Below are 12,798 nucleotides of genomic sequence, written 5' to 3'. Positions count from 1 at the left end.
GCTGTCCAATCTCTTCTTAAAAACTACCAGTGTTGGAGCATTCACAACTTCTGGAGGCATGTTGTTCCATTGATTACGTTCTAACTGCCAGGAAATTTTCCCTTAGTTCTAAGTTGCTTTTCTCCTTGATTAGTTTCCACCCATTGCTTCTTGTTCTGCCCTCAGGTGCTTTGGAGAATAGCTTGACTCCCTCTTCTCTGTGGCAGCCCCTGAGATATTGGAAGACTACCATCATGTCACCCATGAAGACCGGTTGCAGGAACTGGGTATGTCTAGTTTGATGAAAAGAAGGACTAGGGGAGATATGATAGCAGTCTTCCAATATCTCAGGGGCTGCCACAAAGAAGAGGGAGTCAAACTATTCTCCAAGGCACCTGAAGGTAAAACAAGCAATGAGTAGGAACTAATCAAGGAAAGAAACAACTTAGAACTGAGGATAACTTTCCTGACAGTTAGAACAATTTATCAGTGGAACAAGATCTTGCCTCCAGAAGTTGTGAATGCTCCAACACTGGAAGTTTTTAAGAAGATGTTGGATAACCATTTGTCTGAAGCGGTGTAGGGTTTCCTGCTTAGGCAGGGGATTGGACTAGAAAACCTCCAAGGTCCCTTCCAACACTTTTATTCTATTCTTTACTATTCTAGTCCTTCTTATCATCATCATCATCATCTTAATTTGGGAGTAGCAGCTAATGCTGCTCACTGCTTATTTGTAATTTGTGTCTTTCCCACCTGGAAATGATAGTGATCGGTTGATTTTGCATTTCCACTCGAGTCTTAGGAACGGAAGGTCATTATTCATCCTGTATAAAATGGTCAAGGTTACTTGTGTGAAAAGTTTCCTCCAAATTCCATTAAACCCATTTTGAAATCAATGAGTAGAAATGGTGGCTGGGTGTCTTACGTTCTAAGGGTATTTACCCACGGAGTATGGCTGTATTACTATTATCCTTCTCATCTGTTCTATTACCATCTCCTGTTGGTATCCTATGCTCATATTACTTTGTTGTTTGTATGTACATTTGGTGCTTCTGCACTGGAGACAAATTCATTGCGTGGCCAATCACACTTGGCTAATAAAATGTTCTGTTCTGTTGTCCTGTCCTATTGTTCTACTCTACTGCACTCTACCCTACTCTATTCTCCAGACTTTATCTCATTTACGTACCTATTTCTACCCTATGGCTATCATTAAGTGTTGTACCTTATGATTCTTGACAAATGTATCTTGTCTTTTTACATACACTGAGACCATGTGCACCAAAGGCAAATTCTTTGTGTGTCCAATCACACTTGGCTAATAAAGAATTCTATTTAATCAGGGTCAAATCCAGGTGTTAGACTTTGATTCTTGACTCTCAAAGATCTCCCAGCAAGCTAAGTTGGGATGTTTGAAGATGAAAATGCTGGGAATTTTAACTTAGCCACAAAATTGCAGGGCAAAAAAGTCCTTATTCCTAGCCTAAATACATCACCCAGCTGCAACATGTTCAATACACATTCTGATTTCAAAAATCAGAAGGACTCCGGCAACACCTTTTCCAACTAACACATGGCACATGTTTTCCCAGACGCTTTCTAAATTTGGCAACCAGATTCTAAAATAACTTTTCTTCCAGTATTTCTTAGGAAAAGAAATATCTATTAATCCAGCCATACGTTCATACTTGAGTATAGTTTTGTTCTCACCCAAGTACCTTATCTTTATTACTGCACTGTTTTTCAGATAGGAAATCCCATAACAGAATTTCCCTGCATGCTAAAACAAGCCAAAATTGAAAACCCCGTCTATTTGAGAAGGGTTTTTATTATTGGATTTGTCCCCAATTCTTTTTTTCTCAAAAAGGCAGGGAAAGTTTGGAGAAAGAGATTTCCTGGCACTGTGAGCCAAAGTGCCTTCATCCCAATATGGAAGGTTCATCTTGAAGAGAATAAGGTGAAACAATTCAGATGTGGGCCAAATATTGAATAACACAGTTGAATGGGACTTTGGAGGTCTTCTAGCCAACCCCCCTGCTCATGCATGACACCCTAAAAAAAAGCTTTCAAGGGACTCTTATACATGATGCAGACCTACATGTACATTATGGCCCTCTAAATATTTTGTGCAACCCCCAAACATTAAAATATGATCCATGTCTATATTAGCATTGACAAAAGAGAATGACAGGAATGGGCTGTTACATGGGAAAGACTTTATCAAAGAGATGTGGAACTCCAGCAACCAAATCTACCATCCAGAGCAGAAATCACAAAATAACAAGACTTGGAAAGGGACCTTGGAGGTCTTCTAGCCCAACCTCCTGCTCAAACAGGATACCCATTTCAGACAAGTGGTTAGCCAATCTCTTCTTGAAATCCTCCACTAATGGAGCCATTGCTGCGCAGCAGGAAAAAAACAATAGAAAGATGTGTATATTGTACAACTCTATAAATTAGGATTTTCAACTCTGTGGGGAAAAGGGTGGATCATAATGTTTTGAACCTAAACCTCAGCTGAAATGAACAAATAATTTCCCCGAGCCCAATCCAAAACAGCTTTTCTTGAATCTGCTAAAAGGGTAATCAACATCACCCAAAACTGTAAGGTATCTTTGACCATGAATATAGTATAGTATATATGGTATATAGTATACTATATATATATAGTATAGTATATATATAGTATACTATATATGGATTCTCATTATTGGGAAAGCAAGAAAGCACAAGAAATTGAAAGCTAAAACATTTATTTCAAATGCCTTTTCATCTCAGCAACAATTTGTAAATCAAATCACCCTTCACGTAGAGCCTAAAAAAAGAACACAACCCCCAAAAACCTTTCAATGGACTCATATACGTGATGTAGACCTACATATACATCACGGCCCTCCAAATATTTTGTGCAACCCCCAAATATTAAAATATGGCTCATAGCTCTATTTGCATTGACGAAAGAGAATTGTCTGTTACATGGAAAGACTTCATGCATAGAGATCCAGAACTCCAGCAGCCAAATCTGCCATCCCAGAGAAGAAATCACAACATAATAAGAGTTGGAAGGGACCTTGGAGGTCTTCTAGTCCAACCCCGTGCTCAAGCAGGAGCATACATCTCTACTCTTAAGAGCAATGCAATGGTACCAGATGTTTCCACAAGCTTTTTTCCAATGAAATCGTTAGGAAAACCAAGATTAAGAATATGGATATGGATATGCACCTGCAACATAGATGTTGTTCCTGAATTAAATCTCTCTCTTTCTCAGCACAGAATTATTTATCCAATATTTTCAGCTCTTGGCTGAATTTCATTTACTCTCCTCACTTCCCCTATGTGAATGTTTGTCCAATCTCTTCTTAAAAACCTCCAGTGATGGAGCACCCACAATTTCTGGAGGCAAGTTGCAATGGAATGTAGACATGTAGACTACCTTAAAAGATGATTCAAGGGGTGGGGGATTGCATTCCAAACAGCTAAGAATGGCGTTTACTGGCAAGCCACTCATTCATTTTGGCCCCCATCCTACCCCACCTGTTCACAACTGCAATTTTCCCACGTAGTCCCTTAGAAGACTACATTCAATACAGAAGGGAGGAGGGGAGAGAAGGCTTAAGCAGTCTCATTGATTTTAAAAAGGACGGAATTCCTTGAGGGGCTCCCATGCCAAGGGATCTCTCATGTTCCCTCTGGAAAAATCTTTTTGAAATGAAGAGAAGCCCATTAGAGATGAAAGGGAAAAGCTTAAAGGCAAAATCAACAATCCAAGTAAAGCAGGGGAACAATATGGGCAGCTATATTTACTAGAGAGCAACCGTATTTTACTTATTTATTTATTTTGTCAACAAATACAAGGCAACAAGTATGAGAAACACATGAAAAAGGGCGCAAATAAAAGTACATATAAATGGGACAGGAGTGGTTGAGCAGAAATGGAAGGAACATGGAGCCTCTCTGAGGGATTCCTGCATTTTCAGTAGCTGTTAGTTGCGAAGTCATGTCCAACCCATCGTGACCCCATGGACAACATTCCTCCAGGCCTTCCTGTCCTCTACCATCCTCTAGAGTCCATTTAAGCTCAATGCTTTGGTGCCTCCATCCAGCATCTCATTCTCTGCTGTCCCTTTCTTCTTTTGCCCTCAATCTTTCCCAGCATTAGGCTCTTCTCCAGGGAGTCCTTCCTTCTCATTAGGTGGCCAAAGTCTTTGAGTTTCCTCTTCAGGATCTGGCCTTCTAAAGAGCAGTCAGGGTTGATCTCCTCTAGGACTGACCAGTTTGATTGCCTTGCAGTCCAAGGGACTCAATGCAGGAGTCTTCTCCAGCACCAGAGTTCAAAGGCCTCCATTCTTTGGCGCTCAGCCTTTCTTATGGTCCAACTTTCACAGCCATCCATTGCAAGTGGGAAAACCAGAGCCTTGACTAGACACACTTTTGTTGGCAGGGTGATGTCTCTGCTTTTTAGTCTGCTGTCTAGATTTGCCATGGCTTTCCTCCCCAGGAGGAAGGTCTTTTGATTTCTTGGCTGCAATCCCCATTTGTGATGATCTTGGAGCCCAGGAAAATAATATCTGTCACTACCTCCATTTTTACTAGGATTATGGATATTCTCCAAGAGAAGCTTGAATTTAATTTTTCACCTGCCCTTTGGACAATCTGAGTCTCCTTCTCCTCTCCGACTCAACTTGCTTTCATTTCACCTCTGCTCAAACTTTGCTCCCAATCCCGAACTTAAATCAGATACCACAAAACAGCACTTTTCAAAAGGATTGTCCCGAAGGTGCTAAAGTCCAGTTCCCTTTAAGACAACCGTGACCTCGATGGCTGAGAATCTCCCATAGACTTTCACAAAGATTCTGTGTGCAAACTACTAAAACTTGTAGTAGTTTGACACCCGGCCATGTTTCCTCCAAAAGCAGCTGATCCCTCTCATTTAGATTTCAGAGGAGCAAAATGGGTTTCCCCGCTTTAATCCAGTTCCTACTTATTTGGAAATGTGAAGGATCGCTTTTGGCTTGCAAGTTAAGGGACCACTTCAAGCTGGTACATTTTTTTTAACCTTCTCCTCCCTTGCTGCAACTGAAATAATTAGGGTGTGTGTGTGTGTTATAGAACTCCCTGCTTAATTATGAATTTTGACAATGCATATCGAGACTCCCCTTCTTTGCAGGGAAGTGAAATCCCAACAGAATTCTCAGAAAATGTGGTTAGGACACAAAGAGAAAATTTAGAAATGGACGGTTTTTCCAAAAGCGGTGCTTGAAAATGACTGGAGGTGCCAGGTGGTTTCCATTTTCCAAGAAGGAAAAGTAATTTTTGCACGGTTTTTATTATTGTATTTTTGATACAACCCTATGACTATCATTGAGCGTTGTGCCTTATGATTCTTGACGAATGTATCTTGCCTTTTTATGTACCCTGAGAGCCTAGGCACCAAAGACAAATTCCTTGTCTCTCCAATCACACTTGGCCAATAAAGAATTCTGTTCTGTTCTGTTCTATTTTCAGAGGGTGAACTGAAAATTGTGGGAATCCGTTAATATACAACGATCTTCGCAGCTTATTCTCTCCCAGTGTGTAATAATAACACAAGGGAAAGCGCTTTCAAAGCTTGCAAACGTGGGTGAAGATTACAGCACTAACAAATGCGACTTTTGCTAAATTACACCTACCAGCAATAGACCAAAATCGTCGTTATTAATTGGCTTCGCGAGCTGGAAGCCGTTTCTCCCGCCGCTTCTTTGGGTGGGATTTTGCCCGCCTGTGCCTTCCTTAAAATAAAGTCTTCGGGGAGTCGCAGTTCGGTTTCAGAAGCGGGAGATGGGGACGGATTTGGGGTACTTTTAGCAGCTAGGAGAAAATGGAAATAGCGCGGTGGCCAATGCTTGCGCAATTGTTTTCTTTCTCACCAAGTTTCTTCCCAGTTTCTGAGAAGGAAAAAAAACACCCTGCTTTGCTTTTCTGTATTTTTTAAAAGCTTTTTTAATTTTTCCCTTTCAAATTCATTCAGAAATACGCATTCTTATAGATGCTATTAACATTTATCTGCTAACTATTAATGCTTATCGCTGTCTTCTTACAAATATATAGAATACAGTTTGGGTCACTTTCTTGCCACTCATCTTATTCTGCAACAACCTTGCTCCTTCCATCTTCTCAACCTCCCTATTCTGCCTTCTTCTTTCCTCCTCTCCTTTTCTTTTCCCCCTCTCTTTCCCCCACTCCTCCTCTCTTCTCTTCCATCTTCCCCTCTCTCCTCTTCTTATTTCCCCTCCCTTAGTTCAACTGCTTTACCTTTTCTTCCTTTCTCTCCCTTTCCTCCTCTCTTCTCCTCCTTCTTACCCTCTGTCCTCCTCTTACTTCCCCTCCTTTACTTTCTCTGCTTTACCCTTTCTTCCTTTCCCTCCTCGTCCTCCCTCCTTTCCCTTGTTGCCCTTGCTTATTTACTTTCTCTGATGGGTTCTCGGGGTGGCGTTTCAGCAACCCCAACTTTATATTTTCTGAATTTTAACTCCCCTGCCTGGGGTGTTGATGAATTTCGCCTCGGCTGTTTTCGAAACCGAGAGCGCTTTGGGGGAGGGGAGTCAATGTAACGTCTCGACTGAGAAATGGTGAGACGGCTGGTGGTGGTGGGCGGTTGCAACGAAGCCTGGGTCAAGGTTTTGAAGAAGCTGCTTCTGGATGACCTCAAGAGGTCCCATGCAAGAAACGCTCGAATATTCCCAAGGAGCCCCCAGTTGCGACGAGACCCAGTTGCGCTCCATATAATCCCAGTTATGAAATGATGAGGATCAGTAGCTGGGGTTTCTCGTAGGCTTCTATGTTACGGAGGTTACAGGGGGTTAGACTAGAAGACCTCCAGGGTCCCTCTTCCAACTCTATTATTGTGAGTGACTTTCAACCCTTGGCACTCTCCCACCTCCCACAGATAAAGGAAAAACACTGATATTGACTGAGAGGCGCTGTGTTTGTGTGTGTGAATAGCCCCTCCCCCAGCCATTGCGTCTCTGCTTGGGAAGTTAAGGCTCGAACAGATAACCTTGATGGGGAAAGGGCGCTTTTAGAAGCACTGCATCCACTTCCCCCTCGATTCCTCTCGAATGGATTTTATTTAGCGTCTGGGGCGCTTTTATTTTTCGGGCAGGCAGGAGCGAGAATAAACCAATTATTCCATTGACTCAATAATTGTCATATTTAATATTTAATTTATTAAAAAGCTGGGGGGGGGGAGGAGGAAGCGAAGGTGCGATTGGCTTGAAAAAGCAAAATAATGCTTGCCCCGGCGCCCAAGAAACCGCCCGCCAGCCCGCATTTAATTAAGGATGGAAATTCATTTTATTGTGATTTCATCCACGCTTAAGGCGGAGAGTGGGCGGGTGAGGAATCCTTTGGCCATTGTCGTCCTCTTTATTTTATAATTTATTGGCCGCCCAATCGAGACATCCCGGCTGCCTGGCAAACGACCTCGGGCAAACAAAGAACGCCTTTTGTTATTCTGAACTTTTAAAGCGAGTTCAAGGACGCGAGTCCCCGCCACCCGCCGCGGTTAATGAACCCCAATTAAAGTTGAAGGATCCAACGACTGGCGATTCCGCCCTTCCGCGCCTCTTTTGCAAAAGATCCTCGTTTGCATGTCTGAAGGATTAGCGGCAGGTAAACGCCGGGTTGGCCTTGGGTCAACTTTCGCAATGCAATCGCTGGCTAGCTGGCCGCTTACTATGTGTGTCACCCCCTTGAAGTCCAGTTCACCTCCGACGCGGGTTAACTGAGGCCGCCGGGTTTGCGGTCTTCACACGACCCATCTCGGTTAAGTGAATCTCTCAGGAACGAAGGCGAATATATACGTGTCTCGGGGACAATGCTGCAGGATCCAATCTGGCTCGATCAACAGGGATCACAGAGGTTTAAAGTCTTCCCGAGCTTTGGGACTCGCGTTGGAGAAGTTCTAGACTAGAGGATGGGCCTTTAGAGAGAAGTTCCCTGGGGATGGACCTCCAACTCAAATCCGAAAGCTCGGGAGACCCAAAACCTCTGGTTTTCCCGGTGAACGATCCAGGTTGGATGCTAGTTGAATCTCTTGTTTCGCCTCCAATCGGAGCGCATTTCTTTTAAAAAAAATAATTATTATTATGGAACAGCGCCCCCCCCCCCAGTTTTTTAACACAACATTTCCACATTGGTATACCTCCATCAAACCAGTTTTGTCCATACATTTGTGTGTGTGTGTGTGTGTGTATGTATGTATGTATGTATGTATGTATATATATATATATATATATATATATATATGTATATATATGTATATATATATATATATATATATATATATATATATATATATATATATATATATATATGTATATATATATGTATATATATATGTATATATATATGTATATATATATGTATATATATATATATATATATATATATATATATATATATATATATATATATATATATTGTTGTATTTGTGCAGATAAATAAATAAAGGGAGACTAGTATAGATCTATTTCAAGCTATTTAGCTCTCATCAGCTAGCCTGATGAGATATATATATATATATATATATGTGTGTATATATATATATATATATATATATATATATATATATATATATATATATATATATATATATATATATATATATATATATATATATATATATATATATATATATATATATATATATATATATATTTCTTTTATACATGGTTGGTCTATTAATATATTAATTTATCTACAATGCTGCTTATGCCATGCATATGTATTTATACTTCATATATATATGTGTGTGTCTGTGTGTGTGTGTGTGTGTGTGTGTCTACCACTGTACTAATTTATACACAATACATCTTATATCTATCTATGGGTACATATATTTCTTTTATGCATATTAATCCCTCAGTGTACTGCTTCTTATACAATGCATCTTATATTTTCTATCTTGTGCCTTTATGCGGTTTTGTAATGATTTTCTAATTTCTTAATCTTTCTTTCCTTAATGCTTTCTTATTCTTTGCGTCTTTCCTCTCCCATGTCCCCGACACTAAGCTGCATTGAAGCTAGTGCAGAATTTGGATAAATGGGCAGTTTTGCCCGTAGATTAGGGTTCTCCAATGTGGAACACCTCCCCCCCCCCAATATCCCAATCCAAAAATTGATGGACTTATCTAAGGGGTCAATGAGCTTCTATTAGTATTACTAGGATTTGGCTATATAGCCTATATATCTATATACAATGTACACTATATGTACACAAATAGTATATATAGGTGTTCCTTTATTTATTTATCAGCACAAATACAACAAATAGTATATAGTATACACACACCTGTATCTATATAGCTATATCTACATCTGTACCTATATATTTATATCTATGTTTATATCTGGAGATTGTCAATCATCCAAGTCACGGTTGTCCCCAAGTGGACAAATGTTTTGCTTCTCAACCAAGAAGCATCTTTAGTTCTAGCTGTCAGAAGCGAAACATTTTCCAAGGGGAAAAAAAAACCCAAATAGCTCTCGTATATAGTAATATAATTACGATATAGCAGCACTATTAGTTACAGTAGTATTTATGAAACTGTATACCCAATCCGTACAATGTCTGGCGGTCGATGAACAAGCTGAAGCGTTTGACCCGCTTTACCTCTAACGGAATACCAGAGTTGGAAGGGACCATGGGAGGTCATCCAGCCCAACCCCTTTCCCCCCCCCCCAGACCCCCGAGACCCAATGACGTTTCAGATAAATACCTTGTCCAATGTGTTCTCCTATGGTGGGGCACCCAAACTTCGCTGAGACTGCCCACCCACCCCCTTTAAACCGGGTTAAGACGATCGATCCGATTCGAAGCCGGAGCCCCTTCTTTTCGAAGTAGCCCCCGCCCCTACCATCTGCAAAGCAACAAAATCCGCCGAATTTAGCCGCCATCCAGCAGAGAGATAGGATTGCGCCTAGGACGAGTTCGTTAAGAGCAGCGGGAAAACTTCTTGGAAGATTTCTTCGGCCTGGATTTCAAGCTACGAAGGTTCTGAAGGAAGGTAACGTATGGCGCGTTCTTGTTTTAGCCTTGTTTAGTAGCCATCGCCATCAAGAACGGGGGTAAATTTGTTGAGGTCGCCGTCTGGGGAAGGAGAAAGGAAAAGAGAGTGGTTGGGGGCAACCTTTTGGCTATTCAACCATCCAGACCTTCCGCACAGCCCTTAAGATCTGGCTCTCCCAGCAGGCCTGGGGATAGGTTCCCAATTTACCCGCCCGAGTGTTGACTGTTGAATGCAAGTTGTGTTTTATTATTTTATTTTGTTCACTTACTGTTTGTCTTTTGGTATTGCACCCCCTTCCCTGTGATTGTAAGCCGCCCTGAGTCCCCTCAGGGAGAAGGGCGGCCTATAAATCTTAATAAAATGTCTAAAAAAAAATATGTCTAAAAATGTCAACCGCGACAATCCTGGGTTGTCTCCCGCATTTCCCCGGGGCACCTCCTAAGCACCTTCAAGGCCTTTGAGGCGCTCCCCTGTGTCGCAAAGCGAATTTAACGCTTTAATTTAATTTAACTCTCTTGGAACGCGAAACAGCCCTTCACACACACACACAAACACACAAAACCCGCCGCGAAGTTGCCCTCTGAACGCGAACTTGCGTCGTCGGCTTCGATTTTGGTCATTTCATTTCATTTCATTTTCACTTTATTTGTATGCCGCCCTTTTCCCTGGGGGGACTCAGGGCGGCTCACAATTCAAAAGGGGGGGGGGAGGACAAACAATTTACAACATGGAGACACGACATCATTTAAGAACACAACAGTCATACAATTCGAGTGGTCGATCCTGATCTGTTTGGTTGCCTAGAAGAGGCCTGCCTTTAATTAAAGTACCTGGGGTGGGGTGAGATTTCTGGAAATTGACCCGTTGGGTTGAGCTTGGTTATTTTTCAAGAGATGAACGTCCACTTTCTGAAAGTAAGCAAGTCGGAGATATGTAGAAAGGCCCGAAATTTCTCGCTGCTCACGTCCCAGCTGAATCTCGCCTTACCTTTCTCCTTACCTTTCGCGAAGACGCTTAAAGCAAAATCCATTTAGTGACATTTTATTCGGAGTTACCCAAATGATTAACCCATATTTTTTTTCGGGAGGCTGGGTGGGTTTCACAACGCATCGCCCTTCAAACGAACCCAAAACGGGCTGGGTTGTATGTTTGTGTGAATGCGGCGGCTGACAAACGACCAGGTGGGACGGTGTTGTCGGAACACAATCGACGAGAAGATGTAAGTCTTAAGTACACTGTATTGAGAAAAAGGCTTGGTTTTGCACTACCCTAAGTATACTTGTGAATATCCGCTAAGAAACTGGTGGGCATTCCTTCCTTCCTTCCTTCCTTCCTTCCTTCCTTCCTTCCTTCCTTCCTTCCTTCCTTCCTTCACTCACTCACTCACTCACTCACTCACTCACTCACTCACTCACTGACAAAACTATCCTCCTTAAATCAAAATACACAAAACACTTTCGGTCTCTTTGGTTGGAAGGGGGCAATTTGGAAATGTTTCTTCCGGATTTCATCTTCCACGACATTTGAACTCTCCGGGTTCAACTTCTAGAATTAACTCCAGTCTAGCTCAGAAAAGTTGGTTTCCCCAAGACAAAAACGTTTATAATATTGTAGACCAATTGAAGGGCCCCAAACGGAATTCCGGACTGATTATTGTTATTATTAGGCGTCTGAGTATTTTGGGAGGAAGGTTGTTATCCGTTCAAAAATAAAATAAAAATCCCGCCAGTGGATTCAGCTAATCGGCTTCAATCTATTTTTTTATTTTAACGCACAAGAAAAAAAATGGTGAGAGATTTGATGCACAGGGGCTGGAAAGAAACAAAAAGGAATAAAGAGCGTAATTATTTTATCCTCTTCTTCTTATCCTTTTTTTTCTTGCCGTGGTTTATAGTTGTTTCCAGGTCTTTATTCAATGTTTTATTCCTATGGAATAAAGAAAGGGAAACAACCACGCCAAGAAGAAGAAGAAGGGGAAACTATGAAAACATCCGAACAAGAGAAGGTGCTGGGAGAAAAAGGGGAAAGAAGGAAAAACAAACAGGAAGGATGTTAGCCGGGAAGAACAGTATCCCTCTTTTACTTCGTCGAAAACGACGACTTACTTCCGAGTAGACGTGTAAAAAGCCGCCATGATAAAACGTTCGAACAGCGCTTAACAAGGTTTCTCAGACAGACCCACCAACCCGATCGCAAATCGTTTACCCGGAGGGAGGGAGGGAAAAGTCGCCGGGAGTTCCATCGGCCACGTTCCAAATAAAATAAAATAAAATACCTCTCGCAGAGGATGGCCACTCCGGGCTCCTGCGCCCCCAGCCCCTTCGTTTGAAAACCCCAGGCAGGAAAGAAAAGCCGAGAGAGGGGGGAGGGAGAGGGAGAAAGAGAGAGAGAGCCAGAGGAAGGCTGAAGTTTCGGACGCAAACTTTACTTTGGAAAATCTCTGGAAATGCTCTCATGGGGAGGGGGCGTGCTGATTGGCAACCAGTCCTAATGAGTAACCGAGGAACTTTTTACTCACCTATTCCTGACTCTTGGGGGGGGGAGGCAGGGAGGAGAGAGAGAGAGAGAGGGAGGGAGGGAGGGAGAGAGAGGGAGGGAGAGATTGCCATATATATATATATATATATATATATATATATATTACACCTTTTTTCATTCCTACAAAAGAAAAAAAGTGTAATATATGTGTGTGTGTGTGTGTGTGTGTGTGTGTGTGTAGGAATATGTGTGTGTGTAGGAATATGTGTGTGTGTATTTCCTACCAATGGAA

At 41.8% G+C, this 12,798-nt stretch overlaps 1 long non-coding RNA gene across 1 annotated transcript in view; it reads right to left on the bottom strand.

The window, feature by feature from the left end:
- The window catches only part of LOC148044751 (uncharacterized), a 41,517-nt gene extending 29,107 nt beyond the window's left edge, over positions 1-12,410 (bottom strand). Inside the window, exons 1-2 of the long non-coding RNA XR_015697411.1 lie at positions 12,304-12,410; positions 9,738-10,108 (exon numbers count right to left, since the gene is read on the bottom strand). This is a non-coding gene — a long non-coding RNA (uncharacterized LOC148044751). The remainder of the gene's footprint in view (positions 1-9,737; positions 10,109-12,303) is intronic.
- Between the last annotated feature and the right edge of the window lie 388 nt (positions 12,411-12,798).

The sequence above is a fragment of the Thamnophis sirtalis genome, unplaced genomic scaffold, assembly GCF_051295495.1.
Source record: "Thamnophis sirtalis isolate CommonGarterSnake01/CBP01778 unplaced genomic scaffold, rThaSir2_p1.2 scaffold_7, whole genome shotgun sequence".
NCBI classification, from domain to species: Eukaryota; Metazoa; Chordata; class Lepidosauria; order Squamata; family Natricidae; genus Thamnophis; species Thamnophis sirtalis.
Note: the sequence above shows the minus strand (reverse complement) of the source record. Positions and strands in the feature narration are given on the sequence as shown.